This window comes from Taudactylus pleione, unplaced genomic scaffold (assembly GCF_031769625.1).
Source record: "Taudactylus pleione unplaced genomic scaffold, aTauple2 ptg001032l, whole genome shotgun sequence".
NCBI lineage: Eukaryota > Metazoa > Chordata > Amphibia > Anura > Myobatrachidae > Taudactylus > Taudactylus pleione.
In genome coordinates, this window is record NW_028285433.1 from 10,725,279 (window position 1) to 10,742,655 (window position 17,377).

The 17,377-nt window shown below is 44.9% G+C and overlaps 1 protein-coding gene and 1 pseudogene across 3 annotated transcripts in view; one reads left to right on the top strand and one right to left on the bottom strand.

Annotated features, from left to right (window-relative positions):
- Positions 1 to 17,377, top strand: part of TMOD1 (tropomodulin 1) — a 102,453-nt gene that overhangs the window by 6,516 nt on the left and 78,560 nt on the right. The gene's annotated exons all lie outside the window — the stretch shown is intronic.
- LOC148454076 (protein kinase C delta type-like) lies at positions 4,181 to 13,888 on the bottom strand (annotated as a pseudogene).

A 17,377-nucleotide genomic window follows, 5' to 3' on the forward strand; every position in this document is an offset into this window, starting at 1 on the left:
CAATAATTGAATAGCGCACCGCAATCTCCCGTCACTTTAGATGGGAGATCGGGCGCGCTATAACAATTGAATAACACCCGCAGACTCTTAAAAGCAAAGCCACATCACGTTACGTAAAATCGGCTTCTAAATGCTCTAAGAATTACTCCCAACTGCCTGCACCTAGAGTAGCGATGACTTATGTTGATTTTCCAGCTTTATAGTGGTTTCACAACATCTGCAGCCCACAACAGCTAACCCATGCTAGTTTAATAAGACATGTACTCAGAAGTGAGAGATGGAAGGAGTGAGTGAGAGGAGCATGGGCTGAAAGATGCAGGAGGAGATGGAAGCAGGCAGTGAGAGGGGCAGGGGAGAGAGAGGGAAGCAGACAGTGAGAAGTGTGGGGGATGAGAGAGGGAATTTGGGTGAGAGGTGCAGGGGTTGAGATGGAAGCAGGGGTTGAAAGGGTATCAGGAAGTGAGAGGTGCAGGGAGTAAGAAAAGGAGAGAGAGGCAAGTGATCAGACGCAAAGGAGACCATGAGAGGAGTAAGAGGGTTTCCTGGTATGAAGATATGGGCACATAAGTAGAATGACAGACAAAAGAAACAGGCAAGAGAAAGCAGAATGGACATATGGAAGACATAAAAGACAGGTAGCGTTCCTGCTAGGCTGTTTTAGCGGGGCACCGTGCCCTGCCCGATTTCAAAAGGACAGAATGCGCCTTGATCTTTTGGTGGCGCCACACTAAAACAACATGGCAGGACAGTCCCCAGCCGAGGGCCGCAGTGTACCGGGGAAGGGAAAAACAGTGATGCAGCAGTCACCGCCGGTGAATAGATACAGGGTTCATGTGCCTGGCATCTATCCACAGAGACAGGAGAGTTTGGGAGCAGCCTGGTATGTCCGTAAGTGCCGAAGCGTCTTAAAGATATACCCCCTTTTCTCGTGACCACGCTCTCTTTTCGGACGCGCATGAGTGCCCCTTTCTAGGTACAGCGTCCTGCCCGGCGCTGGACATAGTGTAAACACTAGACAGGTGAAATCCTCAATCCCAGCTAGGGTTAAATGACAGGCGTCTAAAATCTAGACGCCTGTCATTTTCCCGACGCCGGGAGACAGGCGCCCGGCATCCCGATCGAGCAGATGCCGGGCACGCAAGCGGACAGCCGCAGGGGGGGAGGGTTAGGTTTAGGGCACCCGGGGGGGACTTAGTGTCTGTACATGTTTTGCTTAAAAATTAACTAGAATGTTCATTTAAATTCTGTACAACCTATGTTTTTGATAGTTTTACTTTAATGAAGTTCACTAAAAATGAATAAAAATATATCAAATAAATTTTTCCATTAATTATGGATCTCTAGAGTAACATATTCTGGGCGTGGTTCAGAGGTGGATGCTATTGCAGCCGAGACTTAGGGCCTGATTCTGTAAGGATCGTAATTGCAAAGCTGCACACAGGCTATAGATATATGATGTATGCATGCAGGCTATAGATACTGTATACGATGAATGCCCGAAGGCAGCTTTGCAATTGCGATCCTTGCAGATATGGTAATGCAGCAGGAGGCATCACGCCGCCTGTGCATTACTTAACCGAGCTGCGTTTTCCAACGAAGCATTGGTTAATCTGCGTACCATCGGCCGGCTGCGGTGGCCCATGGGGTCCCGCAGCCGGCTGCTGCCTCCATTTCTGGAAACTCCACCTGAACTTGGCTGCCAGTGTCAGTGCAACTGCTTCTTTAGATGAAGTCGTCGACCGCGACCCGCCATATGACACGCCGGAATCTGCCTAACCACCTCCCTGTTACCTTCCTGTAATGCCAGCTGAAATACAGGGCTCTTGTGTCCAAATTCATTCTACATCTCCCAGCAGAGACCATCAGGATATATGTGAAGTTGCGACTCAGACTTAAAACATCAGCCGCTTGCATGCGGCATCAACATTACATGCACCTCTGAATCAGGCCTTCTCTGTTTTCCAATAGATTATATAATGTGCACCATTTCTAAACACATCTCTGTTGACCTTTTAAGGCTAAAGCTTCTTTTAGCTCTACCATGCCTTGATTTATTCCTTCCACATTTTTCCTGTTTTGAGGATGAAGCATAGTAAATCCACATATATTTAAGCAAGACACCTTTATTTTGAAAACTTTATTTTAAGAGAGCAATGTATTTAATTCAGTAAAACGGATCAATAGTGCATCTCCGGGGATGTAGCCAAGGTCAGGGCAGGCGGCAGACAGTGCATCTCAAGGGGCATAGCCGAGGTCGGGCCAGGCGGTAAACAGTGCATATTTAAAGACGTAGCAAAGGTTGAGGCAGGCAGCAGACAATGAAGCTCCTGGGACGTAGCCGAGGTCAGGGCAGACCATGCATCTTCTGGGACATAGCCGGGTTTGTGGCAGGTGGCAGTCAGTGCATCTCCAGGGATGTAGCCAAGGTCGGGGCAGGGAGCAGACAGTGCATCATCTGGGACATAGCCAAGGTTGGGGGAGTCGGCAGACAGTGCATTTCCAGGGACGTAGCAAAGGTCAGGGCAGGCCGCAGACAAAGCGTAGCCAAGCTCGATGCAGACAGTGCATTTCAATTTCAAGGGAAGTAGCCAAGGTCGGGGCAGGCAGCAGACAATTCATGTCTAGGGATGTTGCCAAGGTTGAGGCAGGAGGCAGACAGTGCATCTCCAGGGATTTATCCGAGGTCGGGGCAGGCATCACCTGGGACATAGCCAAGGTTGGGGAAGTCGGCAGACAGTGCATATCCAGGGACGTAGCCAAGGTCAGGGCAGGTGGCAGACATTGAATAATCAGGGACGTAGCCGAGGTTGGGGAAGATGGCAGACAGTGCATCTCCTGGGACGAAGCTGAGGTCGGGGTAGGCGGCAGACAGTGCATCTCCAGGGAAAAAAGGGGGAAGTGGGTCGCCAAATGGTCCGGATGTAGAGAAAAGAAATATATTCTACCAAAATAAATGTTATAAACCCTGTAGAACTGCTGCTTCTAATGAGGCGCTGACCCTCATAAACTGTCCATGGATAAAAGAAGAAATAGGAGCGCAGTACTACTGACAGGACTGGTATTTAATTCATTAATAATAAACAATAATTAAGAAGGTTTAATATATCTCTATGGAGCCGAGTTCTTATTCACCTTATATGCCTGCACTGAGAACTTTACTCACGGTCTGTTGAATGGTCTGAAGTTCTCCATAGCGGTGTGTTACGGTGCAAGTGGTCACCTACTATGTACTTTTAACATACACCCTTTTGTAATTATACCCAAGTATACAATCATTTGGATGTTCTTTTGAGAGACGTTAGCACTTGCTGGACTTTATTACATCACACAACATACCTTGATTTACCATCTTTATTGAAAGATTTTTTTTACCACGTTTTTTTTCATGTTTACAGTATGTCCTCATAAGACTACATTATTGTTTCCTTTGGATCTGTATTATGTTACATGCAGCCGCTTGCAATATGCTTTATCATTCCACTGACTTGCTCATTTTTATGCTTTTTATTGTTTTTTGTAATTGCATATGTCTTATTGTTTGTTTTGAACTCGGCTCCATTGAGATATATTAAACCTTCTTAATTATTATTTATTATTAATTAATTTAATACCAGTCCTGTCAATAGTACTGCGCTCCTACTTCTACCTTGCATCTCCTGAGACATAGCCGAGGTTGTGGTAGGTGGCAGACAGTGCATATCCAGGGACGTAGTCAAGGTTGGGGCAGGCGGCGGACAGTGCATCTCCTGGGACATAGCCTAGGTCAGGGCAGACAGTGCATTTCCAAGAAACGTAGCCAAGGTCGGGGCAGGCGGCAGACAGTGCATCACAAAGGGCATAGCCGAGGTCGTTACAGGCGGCAGACAGTGCACCTCCAGGGATGTAGCAGAGATCAGGGCAGGCGACAGGCAGTGCACCTCAAGGGACATAGCCGAGGTCGGGGCAGGTGGCAGACAGTGCATCTCCAATTACATAGCAGAGGCTGGGACAGGAGGCAGAAAGAACTTTTACAGGGACGTAGCCGAGGTTGGGGCAAGTGGCAGACAGTGCATCTCCAGTGACATAGCAGAGGTCGGGGAAGGCAGCAGACTGTTTGTCTCCAGGGATGTACCCGAGGTTGAGTCAGGCAGTACATGCAGCAGGAAAAAGATTTTTAGGACTGCAGATTCTTCTGTTTACATTAGTGCAGGGCTTCATCTGATGGTATAGTATCTGCTTCCATTGGCACATTGTGATAAGTTTCACTTCATATGCGGCACACAAATTGAATGTTATCAAACAGTCTTTAGTTCCTGGCAGTAATTGGTTCTTTGAAAACCTCACAATGGGGCACAGGAATTTGCTGTTCTTTATCTAGTTCCATGGCGTCCTTGTGCAGTGTGACTGGGGATGACATTTTTCCAGTCTCTGGGCCTGATTCACTAGATGCTTTCGCAGCCAAAGTATGCAAATCCCTCGATCGCACAGCAAGGCATTAGCACGCTCACTGTGTCTTGGCGTGCGATCGCGGTGTGTGTAGCTAGACGCCCGCCAGCCTGTCTTAAGACGCCCACTTTCCCACGTCATCTCCAGGAAGTGTATGCAACAATCGGTAACATCGAGTAACATCGGACCCATACGCAGCACTTGTGTCTGACCATACCCTACCGCAAGCACTGCGAGTGCGTCAGTGTGTAATTCAGCCATGTGACGTGTATTATGACGCTGCGTCTTAATTATGCACGCCTCTGGAAACAGAGATAAGACGCTCAGACACGCCTGCGTTTGCACCACTAGACCCCCTTTTCCATCCCGTCACACCCACAAACTGCTCGTCCTGTCACTCATTCTAGCGAGGTGGCTATGCGCTGCGATTGCATGGACTAGTTTGTGCACCCGCACATTGTGTCTTATACGCATGCACACATTGCAAACATCGGCTGGCTACGTGCGAACGCAGCCTAGCGAACGGGTCTGAATCAGGTCCTCTTGTCTCTTCCCAGTTAATTAAAGAGAAGAAGAAATGTTCTAGTACATTATCATTTACCCCAAGCCGGAGGGACAGTTCTTTGCACAGGAGCTTTGTCACATGATCATCCTCTGTCACAGGATCAGTAAGGTCTGGGTATCCTGGTTCATGTGTAAGGATCATTTCCACCGAAGCTGACTCTTCAGGGAAAGGGTAGGATCCTGTGGTGAATATATATAAAATAACACCAAATGCGAACCAGTCTACACCTGCACTGTATGGCTGGCAGTTTATCATTTCTGGAGCATTATAGCCAGGTGTCCCACCAAAGTCTGTGCCATCGGTTTCTCCATATGCATTTAACGAGGCCAGACCAAAGTCAGTGATTTTATCATGACCCTCTGTGGTCAGCAAAATGTTATCCAATTTTATGTCTCGATGAATGATTCCCCTTGAATGCATAAATTGCAATCCACAAACCAATTTAGCAGCTATAAATGTTATTGTTGTGAGGTCCAGCTCTGAGGTTTCATTCATAAAATTAAACAGATCCCCTCCACCAGCCAGTTGCATTACACAGAATAGATAACTCTCTGTGTGGAATGCTGCATAACCATGGATCAGAAAAATGCTCTCATGTGCCAATTCTAGGACCCGACAGTCTACCAAACTGTCCTCATGTTCTATTAATGCTCTCTTCTTTAAGATTTTAGCTGCCACTCTTTCCTTACGAATAGCATCTGTTGCCAGCATCACTGTTCCATAACCTCCCTCTCAAGTATTGAGTGAAAAGTTAATGTTTCCACTGTTAAGAGGATGGTCTATGTGCTTTGGTGGCTGGTGGGCATAGAGCAGCTCTCTTCTGCAGCTTGCTGAACCAGTGGAATGCATGGTTAGTCTCTGCTAATTGCTGTTATTAATTGATTTTTCTTTATTTTAAAAGTCCAGCAATCCTGTCCCAGCGTCTCTGTATTGCTGCTTTACATGATTTATTTTTGAAAGGTTTGTCTGGCCTGCCCAATGGCTGCATCTCTCCCCTGGATCTTCAGCAATGTCTAATGCCGGCCATACACGGTGCGATTTTATGTTGGTAAGATGTGTTGTACGTGTGCCCTTGAAATTCTTCCCTTGAAATTCTCCATACGATGTGGTCAAATGGTGTACGATTGATCGTTACAATCATACGATAAGCTGCATACATGTGTATCACACAATAGATAGTAATCTCATGGTTTTGCAGTAAGATCTACGATCCAGCTATACTTATGTGGGGATGCGCATCGGCATTGTAAACACACAGAATCAACACACGATGTGCACGATTAATCGTTACGATTGATTGAAATCGTATATATCGTGCAAAAAATCGCACCGTCTATGGGCTGCTTAAGTTTCTCCTTTGTCTCACTCGCCAAAATCTGGGACATCTGCTGCATGCTTTTATGAACTGATCTTTTTTCTTTTTTAGAAAACCAGCAAATTTGTCCCAGCCTCTCTGTACACCTTCAACAAATGCGTTGTTTATTCTCACCTGTCTCTTGGCTGGTGTTGTCTGGCCTGCCTGCTTTCCTCTGCGTCTTTCTGTGTTTTTGGTCTGTTTTACTTGGCTTCTTCGTCTCCCTGCTTTGTCCAGAGGTTTTTATTGTCAGAGGTCTTAATAGTTCCCATGTTATGTCAGAAGACAACAATAGGGCTCTTAGATAATAAAACAAATGCAGTATGACAAGTTACTGCGCAGTTTGGAGTTTCTGAAATCATAGTTCCAGGGTTTCGATGTGTGATGTCAGCAGTAACTGATACAAGCAGCTACACTGTGCAGTTGAGCTTAGTCCTAAAGATCACATACATTATGGCAAATGATGTATATCAGTGGTTCTCAAACTCGTTCCTCAGAACTCCACACAGGTCATGTTTTCCATTTCACCTAGCAGGTGCACAGGTGTATTCATTACTCACTGACACATTTTAGGTGGAGCTATTTATTTCCCTTGTGATTCTGTGACCTGGAAAGCATGCACTGTTGGGGTCCTGAACACCGAGTTTGAGCACCTGTGATGTATATGAAAGTTTCAAACAGTATAAGATATGGAGAAAGTGGCCCTATTTCCCTTTCCTAGAATGTACTTGTGCCCATATTAAGACATTAAAATGAATATTTTATAAGAAAGAAGACATTTTGGAGGTGGGACTAGCCTGTATTGCTGTCAATATATCGTGTGAAAACAAAGAGAAAAGTAGGGCTGGTTTCTGGGGCACTCTTGAATCAAAATTTAAGTAAAATGTAACTTTCAATAATGTTCATTTAAAATTATATACTTTGGGCTTTGGGAGCACCTCCAACGAGGGCTATTGTATATTATAACACAAGTATGCAACATGTTGGTATATCATAATTAACTATAGAAATATTTAGTAAGGTTCTGTGCGGTACCCCCTCCCTCTTTTCTTTGCTGTCAATATATATTAGACTAGAGAAGCATTTAAAAGTGGAGATAGTCAAGAAGCCGACAGCCGAAATGCCGACTGCCGGCTTCCCGACTTGGAAATCCCGGCAAGGGACTAATGATAGGCATCGGAATACCGACGCCTATCATTATCTACCCGCCGAAATCCCGACACCCGGCAATCCCGAATGAAGGGGGGGGTTAGGTTTAGGACTTATGGTTAGGTTAGGACTTTGATTCAGGCCCGCTTGCTATGATGCGAACTCTCGTAGCTGGCCGATATTTGCAATCTGCTCATGCATATGCATTGCAATACGCGTGCGCGAACCACTGCAAAAGATCAAGAAGCGTTCGCTCACCCAGCATAGATGGCTAATCTGAATGAGTGACAGGAGAGGCCGTTTGTGGGTGTTAACAGGGGCAGGCCACTAGAAACGGGAGTGGAGGTGCGAACGCAGGCGTGCCTGAGTGTCTCAGCGCCGTTTTAGAGGCATGCATAATTGGCAGGCAGTGTCATTCTACACGTCACCTGGTTGAATTTCACACTGAAGTGATCGCAGTGCTTGCGACATGGTATAGTCAACCTCAAGCGCTGCAATCGCATCCGATGGTGCTCGATGTACCAATGGTTTCATGCACTTCCAGGAGATGACATGCGCAAGTGGGCGGTGATAAGGTACCAGCCAATCAGCTCCTAACTGCCATTTTTCAAACACTGTGACATGGCAGTTAGGAGCTGATTGGCTGGTACCTTATCACCGTTCACTTTATCTCCTAACACTGCTTAGTAAATAGACCCCTGAATCTGTTGGAGTGATCCAGTTATTCAGCGATTTCATTCTTCGCAGACAAATTGTCAGGCTACTCAGATGATATGTACAGCTGCTGAAAGAGTTCTTTGCAAAGTACCATAGTGATGTGATGTCTTTTTTTATTTACATGTTTGAATGTTCTTGTGGTCAAATTTATTAATAAATGTAACTCCCAAAAATATTCCATGTGTGTAAAGTTAATCTGCTATTCCCTGGAAAATAGGAAGTGAGATGTGTGATAGTAATCTTTTTACATATGGTGCGCCAATATTTCTGTTCACGTTGTGCTTGCTGATGTCACCTAAAGCTGCCCATCCACTAGACGATTAAGTTGAGCGATTGAACGTCGTTTAGACATCTATCATCGGGCAAACATGTTGGTCAACCTGAAGATAACGTCAGGTTCAGCATGTTTGCAGATGATTGATTGTGCCTACACTGAAAAACTGCTCATTCAGTGTAGGCACATCACAGACTGACAAATGACTATACGATTACAATGTCGTAATCGTGCAGCCTTTTGCCTGTCTTCTAGTGGATGGGCAGCAGTTCTGCATGTTAAGCGTGGGGTCCCTATTTACTTCATGTTCCTTCCAGTGTGTGTTAAGAGGTCTCCTATTACAATAACCAGAACTATGTTTTTTTGTGTAACTGTAACAATGTTCAAATCCACAAGAAACAGAAGTAGAATAAAAAAATTGATGTGTGAATTTTGCTGACAGTCTTCTGTATAGGGGTTGTTCCTAATGTGTTCGTCACAGGTGTGAGGCTTCCTCTGTAACTAGCATGGTTGTAGCAGTAACGCAATGCATGCACCGATGAGTTTTTTGACTGGGTTTCGGCGGATGCTTAGGGCCCTATTTATCAATATTATTTCTACAAAAAATAAACGTGAAAAGGGTGTTTTCACACCCGTTTCACATTATTTTAGTATCACATTAATTTATTAAAGGGCTTTTGGAGCAGTTTTCATGAAAACTACTCCAAGCCCTTCATATTTTTAGTAAGCAGATCGCATTTTCCATACTTGTAATGGGAAATGTTATCTGTTTAGAGTTACTAAAAATAAATGCTGAAATAATACCAGGGAAAGTCCTGTGATTATAACTCCATCTTCAGATGGCGTTATCAGGGCTTTCCCCTGTTTCCCCGTCTTCTGCTCTGCTCTGTCAGGCAGAGTAGAAACAGGAGCCGGCCCGTGTGGTCAACTTTGTGGTCTTAAGTAAATAGACTACAAACTGATCACTTAAAAAAAATTGTTAAAAAACCCCACTTACCTGCATCTAGGGACCAGTGATCGGTGCTCCTGTGAGGTCCTCTGGGGCTCCAGTCAGCTGGTCTCCAGGCTCCTGCAGAGACAAGCTGACGGAGCTCCAGAGGACCTCACCGGAGCAGAGCACGGATTACTGGGCAGGTAAGTATGAGCTAAACGGAGGAATCGCAGGGGGCGTGGGGACCGGATCCCCAGAGGACCTCACCGGAGCACCAATCACAGGTAAGTATAAGCTAAACAGGGGAATCGTGGGGGCGAGTGGGGGGGGGGGGGGGGGTTGGTGAGTCAGTGGCGCATGCAAGCACACCTCACTATATTTTTTGTGAATAATACAGTTAGAAGTGCACGGAGGGGATTCGTAGGGACAGAGCTTTATCACAAGCTCTGTCCCTGCAAGTATTTTTTATACATTCCTGTTATATTTCCTAAATTCGCAATGCAAATTTAGGAGAAAATAGCACACTACAACCGCATTTAAAATGCAGATTGTAGTAAATAGGAGCCTAAGGCCCTGATTCAGAGCCGCTCGCAAGCGATGTGCGCTCGCAAGCGGCCCGATGTTTAGGCACTGCGCAAGCCCCGCCGAGTGACTGAAGTTCAGTCGCTACGGGGCTCGCAACAGCTCACCCCGTTTTGTGGGCGGGTAGGGGGGGAGTCCACTACTGATGTCAGTAGTGGACTGTATTAGAGCTGGAAGTCCACTTGTCCTTGCGACAGCCTAGACCCTACTGTAGGGTCGCATCGCAAGGTCGATGATCGCGATTATCGCGATGGTCTCCTGGCTGCTCGCACAAGCTGTGGGTGGTCTCCCACAGCTTTGTGACCGGCCGGAGATAAAAAAAAAAAATATGCCCACAATCCCAACTTGCGGGCAGCGGCAGCGAACAGCTCTGATTCAGGGCCTAAGTTCCATGAGATTAGCTTTTTTGCATACTCTGGAGGAACCTTCCACCCTGACATGTCCGTGCCATTGCTGTCAGCAGCATAATTATGTACAGGAACATTGATATAGCTGGAGAAGTCAATAGATCTAAATTTGTAAGTGGACATCTGGAGTAAAATGGCAACTGACTTCAATGGAGGTCCATTCAGCTCTTATTTACATTGATATATTATTGCTGCAACATTGTTTTTACAATTTGCATTTGGATGGTTTGCCACAATAATCCTGGGGTAATTTGGCAGGGCTGATCTATATGGCTGGGGTCCCATGGAGTCTTTATCCTTCTCTGGGGGCACAGAGGGAAAAACTGAGGCGGTGGTGTTTACACTATGACTTGCATTTGATCATAATGTACATGTTTTCATATTCTCATTTTAACAAGCATGAACTAGGTCAGCAGTCACCCATTGCCCATTCCTAGATTTCAACCAAGGATCACGATCTTTATCCACCATTGGTGCTGCCTGCACACAAAATAGCAGCATCTTAATATTAGGCAGGTGAAACAGCAAAATATTGGGCATGGATGTTGTGGTACTTAGAGGTGTAGCGTGTAGCCACAGCGTCTGGAGCACGTGCGTGCTATGGCGCCCCCCTCCCAAGTGTTCCAGGGAGGAGGTGTATCCAGCAAATGGGGTTAAATTAAAGGGATGTAAAAATAAACATTAGGGGCCTGATTCAGAGCCACTCGTAAGCGGCAGCTCGTTCGCTCCGAGCGATGTTTGCCAAACTGCGCATGCGTACGGATCGTTGTAGCATGCGCGAACCAGTGAGTGCGGCCGAAATTCATGTGCTCGCAAAATAGCGAATGCCTGATAATTTGAGTGACAGAATGAGGCGTTTGTGGGTGGTAACAGGGGAAGGTGCTTGAAAACGGGGAGTGGAGATCCGATCGCAGGCGTGCTTAAAGGTCAAAACGGCGTTTTATGGGTGTGCATAATTAAAACAGCAGCGTCATTGACCACGTCACTGGGTTATTTTATAGCCTGAACTGCTCGCAAAATTGTGGTAGCAAAAACCAACCACAAGAATAGCGAGCAGCTCATACCCTGGTCGATGTACTCGATTAATCTAATAAATAGCGGAAATGACGTAGGATGCGAGCGGCCAGGGGGCGTAGTTTCCCAAAAAACGACCGCAAGTTTTGTTCGCTCGTTCAGACCTAGAGGCGTGAACAGACCGCAAACAGCGAACGGTTCATTTGAATAGCCACCCCTATTTTCTGGACGAGCGAGCGCTAATTGCGTCCGGCTCTGAATCAGGCCCTAGGAGAGGTATCAGAATGATATATTCCAACCCACTAAAGTTATTCAACTAGTAAAATCCACAGTTTTGTGTGTACTCAATAAAAATATACCTTACCTATATGGTGGTTTCTCTGCAATGGGGAACCTCTAATCAGTTTCCCCACCCTCCCTAACTGATTCTAGCAGGCTCTCATTCACTATAATACTCATTATTACACCCTCACTGACTGCATTATATATCAGTGTGTGTCCCCTCCCTCACTGATATCCCCCCATACACATTTTTACACCCCTCACTCACTGATCTCAATATATATCTGTGCCCCGTACTCACTGATTGCAGCAGGCCTCATCCCCTATAAAACCCCTCAGCCACTGACTGTATTAAATATAAGCACCCCCTCCCCCCTCACTGATTGCAGCAGGCCTCATCTCCTATAAAACCCCTCAGCCACTGACTGTATTAAATATAAGCACCCCCTCCACCCTCACTGATTGGAGCAGGCGCCTACAAATTATATAACTGTTAAATATAAAGTGCACTGTGCACAACATATCTACTGTTAGTGTCAGTCCGTCTAAATAGCAAACAGGCACAGCCGCAGCACTAGCACGTCTATCACCTCTTTTCTTTCTGGGCACGTCCTGGCTCCTCTGTCCGTGTGTGTGACATCATACGCTAGTGTGTGTGATATCATGACGTCGCACGCACAACGTGGCAGAAGACGGAAGTGTGTATGCCTCTGGAGTCGGCACGCGTAAGCCTGTCAGCTATTAGACCAGTGAATTTCAACCTTTTAAAACTGCCAAGGCATACTATCCGGCGATGCGGCTTTGTGACCTATGAAAAGAACATACATATTGACTCCCACATAGAAAAAACACACACATACATTGGCTCCCACATGAAAAACACACACATACATTGGCCCCCACAGAAAAAAAAACACATTCATTGGCTGGCCTCCACAGAAAAAAAACCAAATTCATTGGCTGGTCTCCACAGAAAAAAAACACACATACTTTGGCTTGCCCCCACAGAAAAAAAACAAGCACATTGCTCCCCACAGAAAAAAAGAAAATTACGTTCATTGGCCCCTACCCGTCGGTAGCTGGGAAGGCTCACTGTTGTCTCTGTTCTGTCCCTCTGGGTGGAGTTGCTCTTGCTGAGCGTGCGAGCGGGCTGGCACCTTGCTTTCGTGTAGGCGGGCTGTCGGACATGCGTGACCTATGATGTCACGCCGCCGCGCCTCCAAAGGATACGGCTTGCGAGGTCGCCTGAGCCTCACAAAATAATCTAGCGCTGCCCGGGCCCGTAATACATCTGCACTTACCCCGCAGCAAAGCGATTGAAAAACGTTGTTTTAGACAGCTCAGCTGCTGGAGTCAGAGTTCAACCAGCGGGCGCAGCGCGTGGCACCTTCTGACATTTTCGGCGCCCGGAGCAGGCACTCCGCCACAACTGTCCTTTCTACGCCCCTGGTTATACTACCATAAAACTGAGGAATGCTCAACTCCAGTGTTTAAGTACCAACAACAGGTCTTGTTTTGTGGATTTCTTTAATCATCCACTGAGGGGTTCATCTATTTTCTGTTGAAGTATGGAATGCGCTCCTCCACAGTCTCCATAATGCTCCTCTAATGTCAAAATACAGGAGATAAAAAACTTACGGTTCACCTGTATTTAGCACAACCAGCACAGGGCTCTGAGCCGGTCCTGGTTATGGAAATACAGGGGACAAAAAGCGTAGGGGTCCCCTGTATTATCCATAACCAGCACCAAACTTTTTTTAGCAGGGGAGTAATGCCACAGCCAGGTGAACCCTTTCACCGGGTCCCCCGGCCAAAGTATTACCCCTGACCACTAGTTAGCCCAGGCTGGGGATCAATAAAGGGGTCCCCCTCTCCAGGGGACCCCAGGTATAGGCTGAGAGCCTGGGGCTATCCCCGGCACCCCTGGATCGGTGGGTGCCGGGTTGGTAATGTAGTGTGGTGTAAATGAAAGAGTTACAAATATTGTCACTTGGTACTTGGAGAACCACAATTACCAGCATGTGGGGCATTACGGGCCCACTGGTACCTGTAGTTTCACTGCTAAAGAAATATTAAAATGAGCACAGTACACACACACACCGTGAAAACACAAGTTTATTAACACATACATGCACACTCACATGTACACTCACACTTTCTATGTCACATACTCACCTAGTATCCCCATCACGTCCACTTTTCCAAGTAGGAATCCATAGATGCCTGTAAAAAAAAATACATTCTCAGCATAATTACACACTTTCAACGAAAAATGTCTAACCAGGGGACATTTCCACTAATACCCCTTTTACACCAGAGCAAAAACCTGGGTTGCAGCTCAGTGTAAAAGGGTCCCTGAAAAATAACCCAGGTCAAGTGACCCGGAAATCCAACCCAGGTAGCTACCAGGGTTGGACCCAGGATGGACCCGGGTAATGGTGCAGTGTAAACGGTGCAACCCGGGTTATCTGACCTGGGTCATGCCTAAAATGAGCTGATTGGTGGTTGTGGGGCAATCACCTCCCACTTTTTAGGACCTCACAGGTTTAGCAGGGCAGACCTGAGTTCAGTGTGAACAGGCCTGACCTGGGAGTTACCCAGATCGAAAGTGCAGTGTAAATGGGCCTGACCTGGGTCTGACCAGGGTTGGAACCATGTCCAAAATCCCAGGTCGGACCTGGGTTTTTGGTGGAAAAGAGGTATAACAGTGGAAGTGATGGACATCTGTTAGTATATAATTTCCATACATTGTTCCTTGATTGATACTAAACAAACTTGCACTTTAAATCTTTCTCAACTTAGGGACAATTTAATTAGAAGCGATAAGCCCCATTTTGGTGATAAATTATCATCGCCGCGATCGCGCCCCCTAATGATAAATTAGCCAAAAAGTTGTGTTTAGTGTAAGTTGTGCAAAAATGACATTTCAAGTTTAGGTCGAAAAAAAAAAAAATGGGTTTAATTTAGTGGGCCTGGTAGTTTGTGGGGCTGTATGAATGCGACAGGTGTTTGAAACATTGCAGGTGGCTGCAGCAGGTGTATTTTTAACATTTTTTAAAGTACACTTTATAGACAGAAAAATATACTAGCACCCATGTTAATGTAGCCACAATTTACGTCCAGCAGTTATTTTCTCCAAATAATATATTACTTTTTATCATTTTTCAACACTTAAGCAAATACACAGATAACAGCCAATAGACCCAATTTAAGAACCCAAAATACTTTTATGATGGCCATTAATACATTTCTATATTGATCACCTATGTCAGTTAGCCTTTTTTTGGGGTACAAACTGATTTCTTTAAATGTGGAGAAATTTTCGCCTGTTTCGGCATGAAAAATTATTGCACGTATGAGTTTTCGCCTGTTTTACAATAGGATTTGTGGAAGAACTGTAGCACGCATTGCCAGAATAGGCGATAATATCCCGCACAAACAGCCGCTAATTGAATCCGGCCCTTAGTCCTTTCACCAAATGAAACAACATAAAATGGCTACAGAGTTCTCTATATAAAATCAACTAGGAGCAGTATTGCTGGGACAAGCTAAAGATAGTCTATGCCATGATTTTGTATTAAAAAGCAATACCTGTCTGTTAATGCCATCTCAGGACAATATTAACAGAAAAAATTGCCTGAAAACATAGTTTATTGATGAAATCTATTATTTGCCAACAGAGAATAAATATTATTTTCAGGGATAGGGTGGGAAGGAAGGTAGCTATATATATATATATATATATATATATATATATATACAGGGCTCGACAAATTTTTGTAAAAACTAGGAGCCAGCTTAAAAGTTTAGGAGCCAGACCATCATCCACGACCAAAACATATGAAAACTTGTATAGACTACCATACATGCCTCTTCAATGCCCCTCAACCTCCACATATACCATCAGGCCACCACACATGCCTCTTCAATGGTCTTCAGATTCTGCTACATGCCCATATCTGCCCCAATTCAAAATATGTCACACAGTAGGGCCCAAATTCGTAGTATGCAACACAGTATGCCCCAAATTAATAGCATGCCACACAGTAGTGTCCTCCATTCAGTTCTGCCACACAGAAGTGCCCCACACATAAGTGTCCCCAATTCATAATGTTGCACACAGGTGTGCCCTTAACACACGTGCTGCCAATTCATAGTGTGCCACACAGGAGTGCCCACAATTCACAGCGTGCTAGGCAGGAGAGCCCCACACACAATTGCCACACAGGAGTTCCCCACAGCTCTGTCCTATGCTGAATCAGGCCCAGAATGCTGGAAAAATACTGGCAGCCATCAATCTATGTCTAAGAGCCAATTATATATTGTATGAACTTAGGACCTGATCAGAGATTTAAACTAATGCAGTCGCAACTCTTATGGACAAAATATGCTAATGTCTTTCAAAGATTAGCCAAGCATACTTCTCATATCTGTTCGACGATGTGCATCAGCATAAACATCGGGAATATCGATACAGATCAGCAGCCATGCAGTATCTGAGTGAAGTCTGACCTATCTCAAACACTTTGTCTCTCTTAACATGCAGAGAGATCTCATGCTGCAAAGGAGATTGCAATGGCTAATTTATGCACACCCATGAAACTGCATTTACATGGTCCCGATATGCCTGCGTTTACCTAGCCACCCCGTTACCTCCCCCAAACGCTGACTACCTGTCATTCACTTTGCGAGTGAATCCTCTGTGTGAGCATAATTGCAAAGCAATCGCTGTGCTTGTGCAGTATGGCTTTCACGCATGCGTAATGACTAAAAATCGTTTAATCTGCGTAAATATTGGCATTGTGTAAATCTCTGAATCAAGCTCTTGAACAATTCAAGTGCTGAAGCATGTCTAGTTTAGGGCTATCTGAGATGCATTTTTCATTGACTTTAATGAATCCTAGCTGCAGAATGTTCTTTCTCCTGAATGCCTATATCTCAATTATTTTGTATTTCCTTACTGTAGTTCAGTTATTTTACTATAATTTTTGTTCTCTCTTTTATCTTTATAAAAATATATGCAATTGTAAAGCTAATGCCTTTTTACTTATTTTAGCCCACAACTCTATATAATTTTTCCAGGATATACTTAAAAGTAAACGGTGACTCCTAATATGATAGAACAAAGAAATGACATAATGTTCTTTTTTTCAAATCTCTAGGGGCTTTCTGAAATATCTCACTTATGTCAATGGAAAACATTTGCTCCAAGTATAAAGTGGACATCTTCACCTCACAAATCATTCCAGGCTTTTGTAGCACTTGAAATGGAGAGAGAATGTTTATATAGGACATCTACTAAAACCTTAATAGTAATTTTCTCATTCAGGCTAATGTGTTTTATACTTAGATGTGATGGCAGTTAAAGTAAATGCCATAAATGTAATACACGGTACATGATCCAGTGTTTGGGGTTCCTTGTGGTAAGGGGTGATGATTTGTAGCTGTAATTTAAAACATTGGAATAAACTACCAAATTGAGGCATGACGTGTTAATGTTATCTATTAAAGACCCTCACAACTTTTGAGATAGCCATTAATACATAGGGGCATATTTACTAAAGTGCTAGTTTTTAGAAGTTGAGATGTTGCCCATAGCAACCAATCAGATTCTAGCTATTATCTTCTAGTAGGCGCTAGATAAATGTTAAGTAGAATCTGATTGGTTGCTATGGGC